This window comes from Hibiscus syriacus, unplaced genomic scaffold (assembly GCF_006381635.1).
Source record: "Hibiscus syriacus cultivar Baekdansim isolate YM2019G1 unplaced genomic scaffold, ASM638163v2 tig00110023_pilon, whole genome shotgun sequence".
Lineage (NCBI taxonomy): Eukaryota > Viridiplantae > Streptophyta > Magnoliopsida > Malvales > Malvaceae > Hibiscus > Hibiscus syriacus.
Genome location: NW_024062570.1, coordinates 5,101 through 27,660, shown reverse-complemented (window position 1 = coordinate 27,660; position 22,560 = coordinate 5,101). Strand labels below are relative to the sequence as shown.

Sequence of the window (22,560 nt, the reverse complement as noted above, 5' to 3'; positions counted from 1 at the left end):
TACCGGTGTCCAAAAATTCTGAAAAATTTCTTGAATGTCTTTCGATGCGTCAAGAAACCACCTGTAAAATTTCAGAACCAAATACCATCAGTAGTATCCAGTAGACTCTGTTGAACGATGATCTCCAATATATGAAGTTTCAATCTGGAAATTTTCAGAACAAAATTCCTCCTGTATAATGTTCAAGAAATTCAACAATATTCTAGATCGAATCTGCCGATAAAACTTGAATGATGTATTTGAAGGCTCTAATGAACTTTGATTGAAGTGAATTTTGGCATGGAGATTACACTTAAGATGAGTATAATATCTACAGAAAATAAGACCTAAATACCTTCGTTTGCAATTTTTTTTGAAATTTTAGCTTTTTTGTTTTTTTTTTTGTTTTTTGCCTCTCTTTTTATGTTTTTTTTTTTGAAAAAAAAAATTAGCAAACTAACAAGAAGGATTTGAATCTAAATTAAAATTAAATAAAAAGAACCTGAAACGCTGAATCGTTTGTGAACTAGCTCCGTTGGGGTACCTTGACGGTTTTGTGTGCAAGAACAAGCAAGATTGCTTGTTTCTTTCCAAGAATCGGCCCAAATCTGATACCAATTCATAGGGAAGCGGTGGCGGGTTAATGAACATTGCTCTTGTTGAAGAATCAAACCTAGAAAGCTCTAGACTCGATGAAGAACAAAGGTGATGAATATGGGAAGGTGGCGGCAGTCACTAGGATTGTTTAGGGTTTCTTTTATGTGCTGGAAACAAGATAAAAATAAGATTAAAACAAGATAAAGAAAAGATAAATGAATAGCAAATAAAATAAGATAACCAAAAAATCAAAAGATCTCCCTTATGAAGGTGAACGGTAAAGATGATTGATGGTGCGGATGGATTTGTGGAAAAATAGATGGATAAGTGTCCTATCGAGCCCTCCTAGTCGCAATGAAAAGGCAAACACGATAAATGGCTCTAACCAACCCTCCTAGTCACGATGAAAAGGCAAATTGGAGTGTGAAGATTAATCTCCCTCACAAGAACTTGAAAGAACTCCAGGAGAAGAAGCTTCGAAGGCACAAGGCAATCAGCACTTGCAAAAACAAACTCTTGTTGTATTATTGATCAAAGAAATCTTGTGTTACAAAGTTTAATGAAGCCTCCTTTATATAGGGGCTGAGTTCTAAAGGTCCTAAATAACTAATGAATAAAATAATAATAAACTAAATATATCTTAACTCTAATTCCTAATAAAATAATAATAACTAAAGATAATATTTTTAACCCAACCTTAATTCCTAATAAAATAATAAATCTAACCCTAAAAGATAATGCATCATCCTATATTAAGTTATATTACAAATAATCAATAAAAATATTGAAAATTCGTAATATTTACAAAATCCCGTATTAATCCCGTATAGGATTTTCTGCATGCACCGTCTTCAGTAAAATAGTCATATCTTGAGTTCCCGATATCGGATTGATGCGATTCAAGAACCGTTAGAAAGATAAGAGACAGACGGTCGTATCTTCAGAAGACATATTGACTAAATAAGATCAGGATCCCATTCAAAAAGTCGTCGTAATTCTGCTTCTGTTCTGATCTTCTTTTCCAATGCTTGGACGAGTGGATCATTTGGAAGAGTTATTACTTCTTCCTTTGATGTGAGCCTTGTGATGCATGTATCAGACATGATCTTTGGAGGACCAAAGAATGTGTCTTTTAGAATGCCAAAAGTTATGAACGTTCAAAGCAACATCTCTTTCGATTCAAAAGACATCACTCTTGGTCATCCAAAAGATGTGAACAGGGAGTATACTTTTAACCTAACAATGATTCATAATTCCCTTATGAAAGTTTTCTTTCTTTTCAGGACAAGGAGGTTCAAGATACTTATTCAAGGTTCATCACTTTTCACAAAGGATCCTTTCATAGATCTTTTCGAAAGGGAATGTCTTGAACAAGTTACTATTGAATGGATATATTTAGAATACAAATCAACAATGATTGAAGGGGTGTACAATTTGGAGAAGTCACATTTTGATTTGAGGACAAATCGCATAAAAGAAGGGGAGGATGATGTGATCCTGTCCCGCACCAACTTTCTGCATTACATACTCACATCATTAAAAATCCATCAAGCTCAATATAAGGGAGTTCTACCTTACTTTATATTATATTTACTATTTATGCACTATATATTATTATGAGCATACATTTTCATATTAGACTATGCTTGAATTATCATAACATGTGCATTCATTCATTATGTCCTATGGTTTGCATCATTGATTGATATTCATGCATATAATCTATAGTTATAATAATAATATTCATTCATTATCATATGATGCATGAGTTATTATTATAACCTATAGTTCACATCTTTAAATTAAAATCAGGTAGAGCAAGTAAAGGGGCATGTATTAAACAATCTTTAATTCTATTAAAGGACTTCTCTTGATCTTCCCCCCAAAAGAATTTAGAATTCTTCTTAATAACACTTGTTAGTGGGGCGGCTATGGTGCTGAAGTTTGGGACGAATCTCCGATAAAAACTTGCAAGTCCATGGAAGCTCCTAACTTGAGAAATGCTTGTTGGTCGTGGCCACTCTTCAATAGCTTTAACCTTCTCTTTGTCAACCTCCAAACCTTCAGAACTCACAATGAAACCCTGGAAAACAACCCTGTCAGTACAAAACGTACATTTTTGTAAATTAGCAAACAATTTTTCCTTCCTCAAAATAAGTAAAACTGACCTCAAATGTTGAACATGTTCTTCCATGGTTTTACTATATATTAGAATGTCATCAAAATAAACCACACAAAACTTACCCAATAATGGCCTAAGAACATGATTCATTAACCTCATAAATGTGCTTGGTGCATTAGTTAAGCCAAAAGGCATAACCAACCACTCATAAAGACCTTGCTTCGTTTTGAATGCTATTTTCCACTCATCACCTTCCCGCATTCGTATTTGGTGGTAACCACTCTTAAGATCAACCTTGGAAAAGAGGTTAGAACCGCTAAGCTCATCTAACATGTCATCTAAACGAGGAATAGAGTGACGATACTTTACCGTAATTTTGTTTACCACTCTACAATCCTCACACATGCGCCAAGTTCCATCCTTCTTTGGCACAAGTAGAACCGGCACGACACATGGGCTAAGGCTTTCCCTCACGTAGCCCTTTTCGCGAAGAGTTTCCAATCCGAGAAGTGCCCTTTCACAAGGAGCTGTCCTAAGACTCATTGACATGTATTGCATCTATGGCCAGCTCATCTTCAGCTCAAACACATGGGAAGTAGCTCAAATGATGAAAGGTTGTCTTCCACAAATGTGACCTTTCATAAATAGTTGTTGCCCCATTGATGCCATGTCACCTAGATGCAAGTTTGATGCCAAGTCATGCCTAAATTGCTGCTCAAATTCACGCCAAGAAGAAGCCACACCATAAACCCCTATGCCACCCATGTGAGTGCCTCATGAACAGCCCACACATGTGCCATGCATGTGGATGAAATGGGTGCCAAAATGAAGAGGCTTCTAACCATTCGGCCAAAGCATCATCTTGTTTCAAATTGGCACCAAGATGAACAGACAAGGGAACCATTCGGCCAAAGACATCTCCCCTCATCCAAGCATCATTTATTTTCGTTTTAAGACATGTACTTTTCCGAAACGACATATATCTATTCGGCCAAGCCTTTACAAATCTATAAATAGGCTTTGGCATTCATTTTTAAAGGGAACCCTTTGATCAATTAAAAACTCTTTGTGAGATATTTCTCTCTTCAAGTTCTTTTTAGAACTATATCGATTAAGCAAGCTTTTCTAAAGTTTGTGGCATCATTCCTTCACCTTGATACTTCTGGTTCCTATTTTTTTATAACTAGCGGGTCAAAGTTCCTACTACCATCCCTTATAAAACTTATAAGAAACGGGTCTGTGCTCTTTATAGCATTGGTTCCTTCTTAGTTTTATAAGATACAATCTTCCATCACCATATCACGCATATATTATCACCAACTTCTAAATTTCCATTTCTTCATCTTTGAATTATCCTTCATCCTCAACAAGGCATTCGTCCATCACCACCATTGGAGGCCGAATACATCATCACTTGAAGAATCATTCTACAACACTTCCGCAGCCCTTCTTTGATAACTATTCTATCCATTTCAACTATTTCCATTTCCTTTCTTAATTACTCATTTACTTAACCAATCATTCTTCTTTGTGCAGATTATTTTTCAATTCAAGGTGTAGCATTTGGTGTCTCTCCTAGATCGGGAAATAACAAGGTTGCCATATTCTCCATTATTGAAGAAGCCTGGTTAGCCTTACATCAGAATGATATCATATGATGAACATATCCTAAGAAGAAGATACAACATATGCATAAAAGAGTAAATAAATGATGAAATAAGGAAGAACTCCCTTATAACCAACAAGGTAGAACGTCCATGATGTGATAAAATAATGGATAAAACTGGTGCTAGTCAGGATCACATCATTCTCCCCTTCTTTTGGGCGATTTGTCCTCAAATCGAAGGGTGACTTCTCTTTAGTGTATTTATTTTTATTTTTGTTTCTGTTGCACGTTGCTTCTTCCACCAAGACTCTGATACCAAATGATACGATCTGATCTGCCTTATCGATTGATTGTGGATCTAAGAAGGAAGCAAAACAACCTGCATAAGATAAAGGTAACAAACGGATAGATTAAATGGTAAACAGGATGGTAAATTGTCGTTTAAGAGATGGTAGCGGAAGAATTGGTTGTGGTAATGATATGGATAATGAAAATATGGGTGACGTGATCTGTCCACTGGATAAAACAGGTGCACTGCCATATCCTTTACATTTAACATGAAAATGTATGCATTAATGAGTAAATATATAATAAAATAAAGAAGAACTCCCTTATAATCAACAAGGTAGAACATCCATGATGTGATAAAATAATGTATAAAACTGGTGCTAGTCAGGATCACATCAAACAAGGTTACCAACTTCTCCATTATTGCAGAAGCCTGGTTAGCCTTACATCAATATGATTAATAAAGGAAAATTAATGAAATGATAAAGATAAGGAATGAAATGAAATAAAGAAAGGATAGAGATGGCTGTGGAATTGATGGTTTTGACGGATGAAGATGATGGTGTTGATGATGAAATGGAGATGGTGTTGTTGTTGTATCTCATCTCAAACACGCCAAAGATGAAATAATGCTAAGGAGCACAATCCCGGTCTTCACAGACTTGTTTGAGGGGTGGTAATAGTGTCTTCAACCCACTAGATATTAATCTAGGAATTTAGGAATCAATATGGAAGGAATGACACCACAAGTATAGGAATTATACTTGTTTAATCGATAAAGTTCACAAAGAACTTTGAAGAGAAATAACTCACAAGAGTAATTTTTATATAAGAGATGAGATGGTCTACAAATGAAATGCCAAAGCCTATTTATAATTTTCAAAGGGTTTCGGCCGAATAGGTATATGATGGTTCGGCTATAGATGAAACCCCTTTGAAAATACATGATTTTTTTAATGAAAATACATGATTTTAATGCATATACATGCTCTTGGCCGAATGGTAAGGTGTTGGTTCGGCCTAAGGATGTTTTGAATGCTTTTGGAAGTCATTTGGGCACCAAAATGGAGAGGAAGGAGTCTTTGGCCGAATAGGAAGAATCCCTTGGTGTTTTGGCTCCTATTTGATGTCACATGGAGTGCACACGCTTGAATGATGCACATGGCAGCCTACATGAATGCACATGGGTCTTCTTACAATGCTTTGGTGAGGTTGCAACCATAGGATGATGTCTTGAAGTCCACGGGCAGCCTAGAGATGAACTAGCTTCAAGGTAAGCTAGACACTCTGACTGACATTCTTGCATATGATGAAACCATTTAACTTCTCTCATGCACCTAGACACAAAGGTGAACTTTATTCAATATTTCATTGAAAACATGCATGAAACAATTAAGAGTTAATATAATAAAAGAACTAATTTGATGAATGAACTAGATGATTTAAATGCAATGCATGCTTGAATGAACAACACACTTATTAAATGCAATGAATGTTATGCAAACTTTAAATTCTCATGCAAATTCATGTATAAGCAAAGTAAAGTATTCCTCCCTTATTATTCCTTTTTCATCACGTTCCAAACGTGATGTAAACATACTCTCCATAGCTTCTTGAAATTCTTTAGCCCTTGCTCGTGTGATGGGGCCACTTGGGTACTTCTCCGGGTCTTTGCTATTGGTTATCATATCAGTCCCTCCCTCTTTAAAGCGATTTGTCCCCAAATCATCACCTATATCATAAGGAGACAAGTCAGCAACATTGAAGGTTGCACTGACATTAAAATCACCTGGAAGATCTAATTGATAGGCGTTTTCATTGATCTTCTTAACTATTTGGAATGGTCCATCTCCCCGAGGCAGTAATTTGGACTTTCGTTGTGCCGAAAACCTTTATTTCCTCATGTGCAGCCACACCCAATCCCCTGGCTCAAAAGTAATTCGCTTACGACCCTTATTTGCTTGCTTCTCGTATTGCTTAGTTCGTTTTTCAATGTTCTCCCTTACTTGTTGATGAAGCTTCTTAACAAACTCAGCTTTGTTAAGTCTATCTTTATTCACAATTTGATCAGCATGTAATGGTAACAAGTCTATCGGTGTTAATGGATTAAACCCATACACCACTTCGAAAGGCGTACGCCCCGTAGTAGTATGGATTGAACGGTTGTATGCAAACTCCACATGTGGTAAACTCTCCTCCCATGTTCTCAAATTCTTCCGAATGATAGATCGAAGTAACATGGAAAGTACTCGATTCAACACTTCAGTTTGACCATCCGTTTGAGGGTGGCAAGTGGTGGAGAATAGTAACTTAGTACCAATCTTACTCCATAGGGCTCTCCAAAAGTGGATTAAGAACTTCACATCTTGATCAAACACAATAGTTCTTGGTATACCATGTAGCCTTAAAATTTCCCTGAAAAACAAAGTAGCAATATGTGAGGCATCATTAGTTTTGTCACAGGGAATGAAATGAGCCATTTTGGAAAATCTATCAACAACTACAAAGATGGAGTCTTTGTTGTTCTTGTGCGAGGAAGCCCTAGCACAAAATCCATTGAAATATCCATCCATGGTGCTTCCGGTATGGGTAGTGGTGTGTAAAGTCCATGTGGCATGACTTTAGATTTGGCCTTCTTGCAAGTAATGCAACGCTCACATAACCTTTCCACATCTCGTTTCATTTTGGGCCAATATAGATGTTCTTGAAGTATAGCCAAAGTCTTTGCTATCCCAAAATGTCCCATTAATCCTCCTCTATGGGCTTCCTTAGTGAGCAATTCTCGCATGGAACCTTGAGGGACGCATAATCTCCCTTCCTTGAATAGAAAACCATCATGCTTAAAGTATTTATCAATCGTCCCTTTCTCACAAGCTTTATAAATTTCCCCAAAATCAGAGTCAGAAACATATAAGTCTTTAATAAAAGTAAAACCCAAAAACTTAGATTCCAAAGTGTTTAAAAGAACATACCTTCGTGACAATGCATCGGCAACTATATTCTCCTTACCTTTCTTGTACTTGATAACATATGGAAAAGTTTCAAGAAACTCTACCCATTTGGCATGCCTTTTGTTGAGTTTATGCTGCCCCTGAATATGTTTCAACGCCTCATGATCGGTGTGAATGATGAACTCCTTAGGCCAAAGGTAGTGTTGCCATGTTTCCATTGCCCTCACAAGAGCATACATCTCTTTGTTGTAGGTAGGATAGTTAACCGTAGCTCCACTTAATTTCTCACTAAAATAGGCTATAGGACGTCCACCTTGAGACAAGACTGCTCTAATTCCTACACCTGATGCATCACATTCAATTTCAAAAGTTAAATTAAAATCAGGTAGAGCAAGTAAAGGGGCATGTATTAAACAATCTTTAATTCTATTAAAGGACTTCTCTTGATCTTCCCCCCAAAAGAATTTAGAATTCTTCTTAATAACACTTGTTAGTGGGGCGGCTATGGTGCTGAAGTTTGGGACGAATCTCCGATAAAAACTTGCAAGTCCATGGAAGCTCCTAACTTGAGAAATGCTTGTTGGTCGTGGCCACTCTTCAATAGCTTTAACCTTCTCTTTGTCAACCTCCAAACCTTCAGAACTCACAATGAAACCTAGGAAAACAACCATGTCAGAACAAAACGTACATTTTTGTAAATTAGCAAACAATTTTTCCTTCCTCAAAATAAGTAAAACTGACCTCAAATGTTGAACATGTTTTTCCATGGTTTTACTATATATTAGAATGTCATCAAAATAAACCACACAAAACTTACCCAATAATGGCCTAAGAACATGATTCATTAACCTCATAAATGTGCTTGGTGCATTAGTTAAGCCAAAAGGCATAACCAACCACTCATAAAGACCTTGCTTCGTTTTGAATGCTATTTTCCACTCATCACCTTCCCGCATTCGTATTTGGTGGTAACCTGATACGATCCGATCTGCCTTATCGAATTATTGTGGATATAGGAAAGAAGCAAAACAACCTGCATAAAATAAATGGTAACAAATGGATAGCTTAAGGTGGTAAATGTTATGGTAAATGGTCGTTTTAAGGGATGGTAGCGGAAGACGTTTGGTTGTGGTTATGAAATAGTTAACAATTTAACGGAATGGTAAATATGATAGTATCTTAAGGAAGACTCAAAGAAGAACCAATGTTAAAGAACAAAGACCCAGACTTTATATTGCTCCAATAAGGGATGGTAAATAAGGAATGGATAGTATCTTAGAATAACCAAGGAAGAACCAGTGCTATAAAGAGCAAAGACCCAGCCTTACAAATCATTCTAAGGGGTGGTAACAAGGAATTTGACCCACTATCTATATAGAGATAGAAACCAGAATTATCATAATGAAAGGAATTGACGCCACAAGTAACAAGTTACTTGTTTGGTCGATAAAAAGTCACAAGGACTTAAACAAGAGAATAATCTCACTTAATTCATCATAATGAGCTCCTGTTATAATGCAATATGAAAGCCTATTTAGAGGACTTAGAAGTGTTTGGCCGAATTCTTCAAGTTGTTGTTAAGTGGAGACAAGCATCTTGCTTTGTTGGCATGCACATGGGCTGTTTTGTAGCGCAATTTCGTGTAGGATGTGCAGCAGCAATTTGGGCGTGTATTGTCTTCATTTCAATCTTAATTTGAGTAGATAATTAACAAAACAAGGGCTGGTGGTGTTGAGTTGTCATTTGTGCACTTCCAGCTGAAATTCCCTCCACAAGTTGCCCCACAATCTGCCATGAGTTGTTGGTGAGTTGTCATGTTTCCTTAATGCCCCAACAAGTTACCAATTGTGTGTAATGCTCCAATAAACCTTGCTGCCTTGTTTGTGAACTGGATGTGTCTTATAAGTGCTCCACTAGACTGTCCTAACATGTGGCATGTTCTCCATTAAGGCCTCTCAAGCATAAGTCCATTGAAGGAGATGAATAGCTACAAATCCCGTACTTATTTCCAGCATGCACTGTCTTCAGTAATTTGAACATATCTCGAGATCCACATATCAGACTGATTTGATTCAAAGTGCGTTGGAAATCTAAGAAATATTGAAACAAATGTTAAGAATACTTTATTACCCAAATATGCTTGGAACATGTCCAGAAATGGTGATCAATATGGGTGACGTGAACTGTCCACTGGATAAAACTGGTGCACTGCCATATCCTTTACATTTAACATGAAAATGTATGCATAAATGAGTAAATATATTATAAAATAAGGAAGAAATCCATTATAATCAACAAGGTAGAATGTCCATGATGTGATAAAATAATGGATAAAACTGGTGCTAGTCAGGATCACATCATTCTCCCCTTCTTTTGGGCGATTTGTCCTCAAATCGAAGGGTGACTTCTCTTTAGTGTATTTTTTTTTTGTTTCTGTTGCAAGTTGCTTCTTCCACCAAGGCTCTGATACCATATGATACGATCCGATCTGCCTTATCGAATTATTGTGGATATAGGAAAGAAGCAAAACAACCTGCATAAAATAAATGGTAACAAATGGATAGCTTAAGGTGGTAAATGTTATGGTAAATGGTCGTTTTAAGGGATGGTAGCGGAAGACGTTTGGTTGTGGTTATGAAATAGTTAACGATTTAACGGAATGGTAAATATGATAGTATCTTAAGGAAGACTCAAAGAAGAACCAATGTTAAAGAACAAAGACCCAGACTTTATATTGCTCCAATAAGGGATGGTAAATAAGGAATGGATAGTATCTTAGAATAACCAAGGAAGAACCAGTGCTATAAAGAGCAAAGACCCAGCCTTACAAATCATTCTAAGGGGTGGTAACAAGGAATTTGACCCACTATCTATATAGAGATAGAAACCAGAATTATCATAATGAAAGGAATTGACGCCACAAGTAACAAGTTACTTGTTTGGTCGATAAAAAGTCACAAGGACTTAAACAAGAGAATAATCTCACTTAATTCATCATAATGAGCTCCTGTTATAATGCAATATGAAAGCCTATTTATAGGACTTAGAAGTGTTTGGCCGAATTCTTCAAGTTGTTGTTAAGTGGAGACAAGCATCTTTCTTTGTTGGCATGCACATGGGCTGTTTTGTAGCGCAATTTCGTGTAGGATGTGCAGCAGCAATTTGGGCGTGTATTGTCTTCATTTCAATCTTAATTTGAGTAGATAATTAACAAAACAAGGGCTGGTGGTGTTGAGTTGTCATTTGTGCACTTCCAGCTGAAATTCCCTCCACAAGTTGCCCCACAATCTGCCATGAGTTGTTGGTGAGTTGTCATGTTTCCTTAATGCCCCAACAAGTTACCAATTGTGTGTAATGCTCCAATAAACCTTGCTGCCTTGTTTGTGAACTGGATGTGTCTTATAAGTGCTCCACTAGACTGTCCTAACATGTGGCATGTTCTCCATTAAGGCCTCTCAAGCATAAGTCCATTGAAGGAGATGAATAGCTACAAATCCCGTACTTATTTCCAGCATGCACTGTCTTCAGTAATTTGAACATATCTCGAGATCCACATATCAGACTGATTTGATTCAAAGTGCGTTGGAAATCTAAGAAATATTGAAACAAATGTTAAGAATACTTTATTACCCAAATATGCTTGGAACATGTCCAGAAATGGTGATCAATATGGGTGACGTGAACTGTCCACTGGATAAAACTGGTGCACTGCCATATCCTTTACATTTAACATGAAAATGTATGCATAAATGAGTAAATATATTATAAAATAAGGAAGAAATCCATTATAATCAACAAGGTAGAATGTCCATGATGTGATAAAATAATGGATAAAACTGGTGCTAGTCAGGATCACATCATAACCACTCTTAAGATCAATCTTGGAAAAGAGGTTAGAACCGCTAAGCTCATATAACATGTCATCTAAACGAGGAATAGAGTGACGATACTTTACCGTAATTTTGTTTACCGCTCGACAATCCTCACGCATGCGCCAAGTTCCATCCTTCTTTGGCACAAGTAGAACCGGCACGACACATGGGCTAAGGCTTTCCCTCACGTAGCCTTTTTCCATCAACTCAGATACTTGCCTTTGCAATTCCTTAGTTTCTTCGGGGTTGCTTCGGTATGCTGGTCGGTTTGGAATGACGGCACCAGGAACAAAGTCTATTTGATGTTCTATGCCACGAATAGGTGGCAACCCACTTGGTATTTCTTCCGGAAATAGGTCATCAAACTCCTGCAATAAAGACACAACAAAAGCAGGCAAATTTTGATCAAGGCAGTTAGTGTTAAAAAAAATTTCCTTGTACATGAGAACAAGTGCTTCCTTTGTCGTCATTAAACACTTTTTCAACTCTCTTTCTTTAGAAAGAATGATAATTTTCCTTCCCTCATTTTGATCACAGTCTTTTGCTTTTACCTCCATTTTGGTCTCTCTCTCTTTGGCTTTTTCAAATTTTCCTCTCAATTGAATTTGGTCTTCATGTATTTGCTTTGGTGAAAGTGGAGCTAAAGTGATCTTCCTTGCCTCATGGGTGAATGTATACCGATTGGTATAACTATCATGGATCACTCGCCTATCAAATTGCCAAGGCCTTCCAAGTAGTAAATGGCTTCCATGTATTGGTACAACATCACATAACACCTTGTCTTTGTACTTCCCTATGGAGAAAGCAATTCGAACTTGCTTGGTCACCTTGAGTTCTCCTCCATCGTTGAGCCATTGCAGTTTATAAGGTTTTGGATGCTTTGTTGTTGCCAAGCCAAGTGTATCTACCATTAAGGTACTAGCAACATTAGTGCAACTACCTCCATCAATAATAACAAAGCATACCTTTCCTCCAACGTGGCAGCGAATATGGAAGATATTTTCACGTTGTTCATCTCCTCCATTGGATTGCACGTTTAGACTCCTTTTGACAACAAGGACCTCTCCATCCACGGCATGCTCTAATTCTTCCATATCAATGGTAGCATCTTCATTCTCATCCTCTTCTTATTCCGATTCAACTTCTCCATCATCTCGAAGAAGCATGGTGTTGCGATTTGGACATTGGCTTGCAATGTGTCCACGCCCCAAACACTTAAAACATTGTATGTCACGAGAACGATTTGGAGTGGCGGCAGTCTTACCCTTGCTGGTTTCGGCAATGGGCTTACTTCCTTTGGGCGGTCCTCCTCTTTCGTGGGATGGCAATGGAGGAGTCTTCTTGTATGAACTTTGCCCCCATTTTGAAGTTGCACTACCATAAGATCGTGTGGCACCCTTCCTTTTGAGTTGTTTTTCCACCTTTATGGCCATATGCACCATGTCTTCCATCTCCACATAATGTTGCAACTCAACCATGTTCGCAATGTCCGGATTAAGTCCCGCTAGGAATCTTGCCATTGTGGCTTCTCGATCCTCATCGATGTTGGCTCGAATCATGGCCACCTCCATCTCTTTGTGATAATCTTCAACACTTTGGTTACCTTGTGAAAGGTTTTGAAGACAGTTGAATAACTCCCGATGGTAGTGGGTTGGAATGAATCGCCTTCGCATCACTGCTTTCATTTCATCCCATGTAGTGATAGGATGTTCTCCATTGCGTCTCCTACTTGATGTCAATTGATCCCACCATATTAGTGCATAATCCATAAACTCAAGGGCAGCGAGTTTTACCTTCTTGAGTTCGGAATAATCATGGCACCCGAAGATGTGCTCTACCTTCTTTTCCCATACTAAGTAAGCCTCGGGATCCGTCTTGCCTTAGAATGGTGGAATGGAAATCTTGATATTAACAAGATTATCATCCATTAATGGATGAAACCTTTGGGGCCTTATACCTCGATTTCCCATTCTTTGTTGTGATGCACGATCTTCTTCTGGTCTTTCCACTTCTTCATTTCCTCATTGATTGACATCTTCTTGCTCTCGAAATCCTTGAGTACGCTCTTCTTCAATACGGTCAATACGTTCATGGAGAGGTTCCAACTCTTCCCTCAAAATCCTAGTCAATTCACGCACCATGGCTTGCATTTGTAGGTTTGGTTCAACGGTACCTGTAACTTGAGAATTGTCTCCCGAATGATGAGACATAATTAGTAATAAAACAATAACCTCACACAACAAAAAAAAAACCTCACCAAACACTCCAAGAAAAGTCACTCCCACTCGTGTTTCACTCGGGATGGCTTTTACCCTTAATGATCACTCTTGCCTTTTACCACTTGTTCTTTGATTTCAAGTCCTTTTGGGAACTTTCTCAAGGCTTACAAGGTCTAGTGGACTTCGGCTGAAACAATTATGGTTTGGTACTAACGATAGTGAAAAGAAATTGGCTACAAGGAAAAGAGATGGTAAGCAAAGGTAACAAAAATTGAACAATTGAATATAAAGATGAAGTAAATATATTTTGTTTCTTTAAAGATGAAAAGAATTACTCCCTCCCTCTTTAAACTTTTTTTCTTTTTCTTTTTGACCTTTTTTTTGATTTTGTATTGACCCGTAAGAGAGAAAAATGATACGCTTACTGAATCGACTAGCTCTAATACCAAATGATATGATCTTGATTATATGTTTCGAGTCATATATGTGAATGTCCGATCGTGATTCTAGTAAAAAAAACCCCATAATGATAGCTTAAACTTTGAAATTACATAAATATAAACATAAGAATGAAATGATATGAAATAATAATTGAAATGATGGAATGAAAAGAATGAGGAAGTTGAAGGTGATGGAAGAGTGATGGTTGTTGTGGTTTGATGATAATGAAAATAGATGGTGAAGTATGAATGGTGTTGTCGTGGCAGATGGTGTTGTTGTGGCAAAGTGTGTAAGGATAAAGCGGATTGTGACTCGTTAGCTATTTGGAGCTAAGAACCAACAATATAAAAAAAATTGGAATCGAAATGGTAGTGACGTATGGCGAATCTACACGCTTTGATGGAAGAGAGTAGATAGCCTTATTGTGTCCCGATCTAGGATTGACAAGTATTGATGTCCTTGAATTAATAAGCTTGGGCTGCAAAATAATATAAGAAAGAAATGATATTAATAATGGTCTTAAGAAATGAATATATAATAAAGGAAATGAAATAGAAAGAAATGAAAGAGAGATGGCTGCGGAATTATGGGATTGATGATGGTCTTGATGAAGGATGTTGATGACGTTGATGATGAAATGAAGATGGTGGTGATGTTGTATCTCAAACACGCCAAAGATGAAATAGTGCTAAGGAGCACAATCCCGGTCTTCACAAACTTGCTTGAGGGGTGGTGATAGTGTCTTCAACCCACTAGATATTAATCTAGGAATTTAGGAATCAATTTGGAAGGAATGACGCCACAAGTATAGGAACTACACTTGTTTAATCGATAAAGTTCACAAAGAACTTTGAAGAGAAATAACTCACAAGAGTAATTTTATATATGAGATGAGATGGGTTACAAATGAAATGGAAAGCTATTTATAGGCCTAAGATATGTCTAGGATGCACATACAAGATTTAATGATTGAACATCATGGATGAATGTTCATCCTTAAGTAGATACAATGTACGTCCCCTATGCAAGTTCATGGACTAATAGAATAAATGAATGTTCATCCATTTAAGTGAATACATCTTCATAGCCGAATTCATCCTCTCTTGATGTGAACATGTTGGTTCATTTCCTTGAATGAATTTGGAGGAATGTTTCATTGTATGTTCGGCCCCCTTTGGAATGCATGTACCAAGTGTGAACGTGACTCATAGGCTCCCTTCATGCACTTGGATTTGATGAATGAATTTGAAAATAATGCATCCATCTCCCTTGAATGTGAACAAGTCCTTTAGCCTCATTGTATGATTGTACACGCCATAAATGGATTCATGAAGGTGGAAATGCATCAGGTGTGAACATGGCTCTTCATTTGGTTGTAAATCCCGTACTTATTTCCAGCCTGCACTGTCTTAATTAATCTGGGCATATCTTGGGCTCCCAATATCAGATTGATACGATTAAAAGTGCGTTAGAAAGATAAGAGATAGGGCATTAAATCTTAAGAAGACTTCATCAACCAAAGATTCTTGGAACATGTTCAAAAATGAAGATCAATCTGACTGACGTGAACTGTCCATCCAACTCTTCAATTTCCTTTAGTCTATTTAGCATCCAATGTACCTAGACAAAGTATGTAAACAAATAATTAGATAGGAATTGAGCTATTATAAATATGAGTGCATTCTTCCACCAATGTTAGAATGCAAATATGTTAGAATGCAAATGAGCTAACTATGAATGCGTATGGATTGAATGAGTTATATAAAGATGTGAATTAATGAGTCATGCATGAATATCATATATTATACATATAAATGACAGCATATAATATTCAAGAAAAAAATTAAGAATAAGATAAACATATTCACGTGACATGTAATGCATAAATGAGTAAATAAATAATAAAATAAGGCAAGACTCCCTTAGAATCATCTTGGAAAAACTTCAAAGTTGTGAGCATGTTTTGTTTGAACTTGGTGGTCGGTAGGATCACATCATCCCCCCCTTCTTTAAGGCGATTTGTCCCCAAATCGATGCTTGGTACATAAGGGAACAACTTTGATGTTCGTTTGAATGGAAATTCTTTCATTCTCATCTTGCATCGTTTTCTTTGCTCAAAATGCTTCACATGTTCAAGTCTTTGCTTTTGAATCAACAATATGAAAAATAGAACAAAGTTAGAAGTAGATAATTTAGAATCAAAGGAAAGGAAAGGATTAAATTCATGAATGAATGAGTTTGGACTCTTAATGTTCTCCATGGTTAGGTTCATTGAATCTTCCCTTCTATAAGGTTCATTCGATCTTGAGTATGAGGTGAATGTACTTTGAAGGTTAATGAACATGTTCTTTATAATTTCAAGTGACACATCTTTTAGAATTTCAAAGAAATGATGCTTGAATCATCTTGAATGTCCCTTGGAATAACCTGCAAATTCAAGAATGAATAGAAGAAAAAAATTGATTAGTATAAAGAAAAACTTCATTCTCCTTGCATTCGTTCCTTTCATGCTCATGTTTTTCAACACACTCATCTTCACTCTCATTTTCAACTCCAAATGTCTTGGTTTTCTCACAATGTTCTTCTTTGAATTGTGCATGTTCAACTCCATCATATCTTTTAACCACAACCTCACTTGTAATCTTTTCATTTTCTCTTCCACACGTACTTCCCCCTTTGCTCCCAAATTCAATCTTTTCAACTTTCTCATTTTCGAATCCAACGTTTCTCACATCAATTTTCTCATTTTCAATTTGATCTCCCTCCACTGTTATTTGTTTCTCTCGTGAAACTTCTCTTTCAACTTTCTTCATGGCTTTAGTTTTCTTCCATTCCTCTATACGTGATTTGACGATAACTTGGCATTCATGGACTTGATTTGGGCACATTGGAACCAACAAGATCTTTCTCCCTTGGTGTTTGAATGAATACTTGTTGGAGAACCCATCATACAATGCTCGTTTATCAAACTGCCAAGGACGTCCGAGGAGTAGATGGCTTGAATTCATAGAAATAACATCACACAAGACTTCATCTTCATATCTCCCAATTGAAAATGACACAAGTACTTGCTTTATGACTTCTAACTCTTCATCTTCATTTAATCCTTGCAAAACATATGGACTGGGATGTTTGAATGTTATAAGACCCAACTTCTCAACCATGTATGTGCTTGCAAGATTTGCAAAACTACCACCATCAATGGCTACAAGGCATACTTTATCATTCACATGAAAACGAGTATGAAATGGATTCCTCCTTTGCTGTCCGTAATCCATTCGAAAGATGGGAGAATTGTTAGTGAAAAATTAATAGCTGAATAAGATGAAAGGACCTTACCAATAATCACTCACAAATCCTCACGATCACTCCAAAAAAATGATGATGTTCCACTCAACGCTCGTGTTTGTACTCGGAAATATAAATTGGCTTTTTCAATTCCCCTTCTGATCTCACTCTTTCAATTAGCCTTTTTCCACTCCAATTTCTCTTGCTAAGTCCTTTAAAGAACTTACTCAAGATTAGAACAAGTTAATTCTTTCCTTGTGTGCGTCGGTTGCAAATAGGTTAGGGTAGAAAGGAATAGAAATGGAAAGGTAGAAGAAAGGATTCAAAGGTATTTAAAAGAAAGAAATGGTTGAAGAAAAGGAAAATAAAAGGATAGAAAAGGAAGAGGTGACTTACAATTCAAGAAACAACACTTACTGCAACCTTTCACAAGAAACAATAAGGTTATCTTCTCTTAGTGTAGATGGCCTCTTTGATGTACTTTGCAATGGTAGAGCACTTTCCTTGGCTTGCTTTATCTTTTTGAACTTCTCTTTTTCTTTTCTTTTCTTTTCTTCTTCTTTTCTTTTCTTTTCTTCTTCTTTTCTTCTTTTCTGATTTTTCTCTTCTTTTTGTCTTTTCTTTATTTTTGCACTCCAATTTTGATGTAGGAGTCTTTTTCTATTGCTTTGCACGCCAATGACACATTTGTTGTCAATCCAACTATGCTCTGATTACCGCTTGACGTATGGCGAATCTACATGCTTTGATGGAAGAGAGTAGATAGCCTTATTGTGTCCCGATCTAGGATTGACAAGTACTGATGTCCTTGAATTAATAAGCTTGGGCTGCAAAATAATATAAGAAAGAAATGATATTAATAATGGTCTTAAGAAATGAATATATAATAAAGGAAATGAAATAGAAAGAAATGAAAGAGAGATGGCTGCGGAATTATGGGATTGATGATGGTCTTGATGAAGGATGTTGATGACGTTGATGATGAAATGAAGATGGTGGTGATGTTGTATCTCAAACACGCCAAAGATGAAATAGTGCTAAGGAGCACAATCCCGGTCTTCACAAACTTGCTTGAGGGGTGGTGATAGTGTCTTCAACCCACTAGATATTAATCTAGGAATTTAGGAATCAATTTGGAAGGAATGACGCCACAAGTATAGGAACTACACTTGTTTAATCGATAAAGTTCACAAAGAACTTTGAAGAGAAATAACTCACAAGAGTAATTTTATATATGAGATGAGATGGGTTACAAATGAAATGGAAAGCTATTTATAGGCCTAAGATATGTCTAGGATGCACATACAAGATTTAATGATTGAACATCATGGATGAATGTTCATCCTTAAGTAGATACAATACGTCCCCTATGCAAGTTCATGGACTAATAAAATAAATGATTCATCCATTTAAGTGAATACATCTTCATAGCCAAATTCATCCTCTCTTGATGTGAACATGTTGGTTCATTTCCTTGCATGAATTTGGAGGAATGTTTCATTGTATGTTCGGCCCCCTTTGGAATGCATGTACCAAGTGTGAACGTGACTCATAGGCTCCCTTCATGCACTTGGATTTGATGAATGAATTTGAAAATAATGCATCCATCTCCCTTGAATGTGAACAAGTCCTTTAGCCTCATTGTATGATTGTACACGCCATAAATGGATTCATGAAGGTGGAAATGCATCAGGTGTGAACATGGCTCTTCATTTGGTTGTAAATCCCGTACTTATTTCCAGCCTGCACTGTCTTAATTAATCTGGGCATATCTTGGGCTCCCAATATCAGATTGATACGATTCAAAGTGCTTTAGAAAGATAAGAGATAGGGCATTAAATCTTAAGAAGACTTCATCAACCAAAGATTCTTGGAACATGTTCAAAAATGAAGATCAATCTGACTGACGTGAACTGTCCATCCAACTCTTCAATTTCCTTTAGTCTATTTAGCATCCAATGTACCTAGACAAAGTATGTAAACAAATAATTAGATAGGAATTGAGCTATTATAAATATGAGTGCATTCTTCCACCAATGTTAGAATGCAAATATGTTAGAATGCAAATGAGCTAACTATGAATGCGTATGGATTGAATGAGTTATATAAAGATGTGAATTAATGAGTCATGCATGAATATCATATATTATACATATAAATGACAGCATATAATATTCAAGAAAAAAATTAAGAATAAGATAAACATATTCACGTGACATGTAATGCATAAATGAGTAAATAAATAATAAAATAAGGCAAGACTCCCTTAGAATCATCTTGGAAAAACTTCAAAGTTGTGAGCATGTTTTGTTTGAACTTGGTGGTCGGTAGGATCACATCAGGTAGGGTATGAAACGTGACCCACTAGCTATATATGAGCTAGGAACCAACGCTATAACAAAAGGAAATGGATGAAGACTACAAGACTATCTTGAAGCCGATAAAGTTCTACAAGAGAACAAGAATGAAAGCAACCTCTCAAATATATTTTATATATTCAAATGTGTCCACACAAATTATCCCAAAGGTATCTATTTATAGTATTTCTAAGAAGCATATGAAAAGACTCAAAAGATGAAAACATTATCATCAATTTAGCAATAAAATGCACTTGAATGCTTTGTCTTCTTATCTTCAAAGTTGGATGAATATTCTAGATCATTTTGGGGATGAATCTAGTCAATTTGAAGCTGAATTTAGCCTTAATTTCGTCCAAGGGGTGGAAGACTCTTGCTATTCCATGCTGAAAATTGTCTTGATAATGAATTAAATCACCCTTCATTGCATGCTCCCTTGAAGAATATGAACAGCCCTTGAACTTAGATGATAACAATCAGCTTTGAATGCCTTTAATAGGTGAATTAAGAGTCCTTCAATGGCTTGTCACTTGGCTGAAGTTGAAAAGACTCTCCCTTGGCTCAAACTCATCCAAATCATCCATGCATAAAATTCCTGATGTAAGGTACTTGTACCTTTTCAAATGATTGTGGATCTAGGAAGGAAGCAAAACACCCTGCAAAGTGAATGGCTCAAAGTAGAATGGTTAAGGGTGGTAGACGTATGGGTGAATTGGTAGGCTATTTAAATAATGAGTAATGGAAGTGGAAGATAGTTGATAAGGCTATGGTTATGGTGATGAAATAAAAGGATGGTTGTGAGGATAGTATCTTGAAGAGATCTCAAAGAAGAACCAATGCTATATAGAGCAGAGACCCATTCTTTATGTTGTTTCTTCAAGGGATGGTGTTAAGTACTTTGACCCACTAGTTATATGAACTAGGAACCAGAAGTATCAAGATGAAAGGAAGGGGTTGACGCCACAAGTATAAATACTTGATAGTCGATAAAAAGTCACCAGGACTTAAGAGAATAATCTCACTTTAATTGAATAAAAGGTGTCTTACAAATGAAATAAATGGCCTATTTATAGTTTTTTTAAGGGACTTGGCCGAATAGGTACATGTTGGTTCGGCCAGCCTTGTACCTTCCTAAAATGACATGATTTTTAATGAAAAACAAGACTTTAATGAAATACATGCTCTTGGCCGAATGGTTATGTGTTGGTTCGGCCTAAGGATGATTTGAATGTATTTGGAAGTTATTTGGGCGCCAAAATGAAGAGGAAAGAGTCTTTGGCCGAATAGGAAGCATCCCTTGGTGTTTTGGCGCCAATTTGATGTCACATGGAGTGTACTGCTTGAATGATGCACATGGCAGCCTACATGAATGCACATGGGTCTTCTTGTTATGCTTTGATGAGGTTGCAACCATAGGATGATGTCTTGAAGTCCATGGGATAAGATAGGCAACAATTAGGCGTGAATTAGCTTCCAACATGCATCTAGGTGACATGGCATCCATTGGGCAGCCTAGAGATGAACTAGCTTCAAGGTAAGCTAGGTGAGTGTCTTGGTAGCTAACTAGGTGAGTTATAGCTTGATGAACTCAAGCTAGTTAGCTTTGGTCTTCTCAACTCCTCAGCTACTCTCCCACTACTTCAGCTACCTTTAGTCCACTTTTAGCACTTTGGTCCAAAGCTCTCCCCCAGCTAAGTTCAGCTACATGCTAGCTCCTCCAGCTAAGTTTAAGCTCCTTGTGTGATGAAATGAGCTGCCATAATGTTCATGAGCTAGTGTGAGCTGCTATGCTTGTCCTTTTAGCTAGCCAAGCTACCATAATATGCCTTGTTTGTGTTTCACCTATAGGAATCACCAAACAAATAAAATAAGCAATGTGTGAGCTCATTTAAGGTAAAATGCATGCTGCCGTGAGGTGTTGAGTGATATGAGCTATGAATGCATGTCATGAGCTAAGTACATATGATATAACATATGTAAGCTAATGTATAAGTCCTAGGAGCTAAAATGAATGCACGTGAGCTAACAAATGAATGATTAAGCATTCTGCCATTTCACGAATGAATTGAATCATGCTTAAATGAATGCAAGACTAATATAACATACTTAACTACTTGAAATAATATTGTGGATATATGTTGTATGCATGAATATCATTTAACATGTATTCATAATAAATGATAAATGGAAACAGTAATAATAATATCCTAAGAAATGATATGTAATCATAGCATATATTTGAATAATATGAATGACATGATCAAATAAGCATAGGATAGAAATAATAAGATAATAATTTATACTAACATGTGAATGCATGGTTAAATGAATGCAAGACTAATATAACATACTTAACATACTTGAAATAATATTGTGGATATATGTTGTATGCATGAATATCATTTAACATGGTATTCATAATAAATGATAAATGGAAACATGTAATAATAATATCCTAAGAATGATATGTAATCATAGCATATATTTGAATAATATGAATGACATGATCAAATAAGCATAGGATAGAAATAATAAGATATAATTTATACTAACATGTGAATGCATGGTTATGATAGAATATAATGTATAAATGATATAATATAGATAGGGTAAGGAAGAACTCCCTTAGAAGCAGTAGTTAAAAACGTCCATAGACCGATCAAGTCATGGAGAAAATTGGAGCTAGTTTGGATCGTATCATCCTCCCCTTCTTTAGAGCGATTTGTCCTCAAATCGAAGTAGTTTCTTATTGAAGACATTCTTAGTGTAGGAGAGATGATTCCATGCTTTCCCCCAATAAAGATTCGCACGACATGTTTAACCTCTTGGCTTCGAATCTG

At 36.6% G+C, this 22,560-nt stretch overlaps 1 pseudogene; it reads right to left on the bottom strand.

Moving 5' to 3' along the window:
* Positions 1-2,646: 2,646 nt before the first annotated feature.
* On the bottom strand, positions 2,647-13,294 carry LOC120213525 (annotated as a pseudogene).
* Between the last annotated feature and the right edge of the window lie 9,266 nt (positions 13,295-22,560).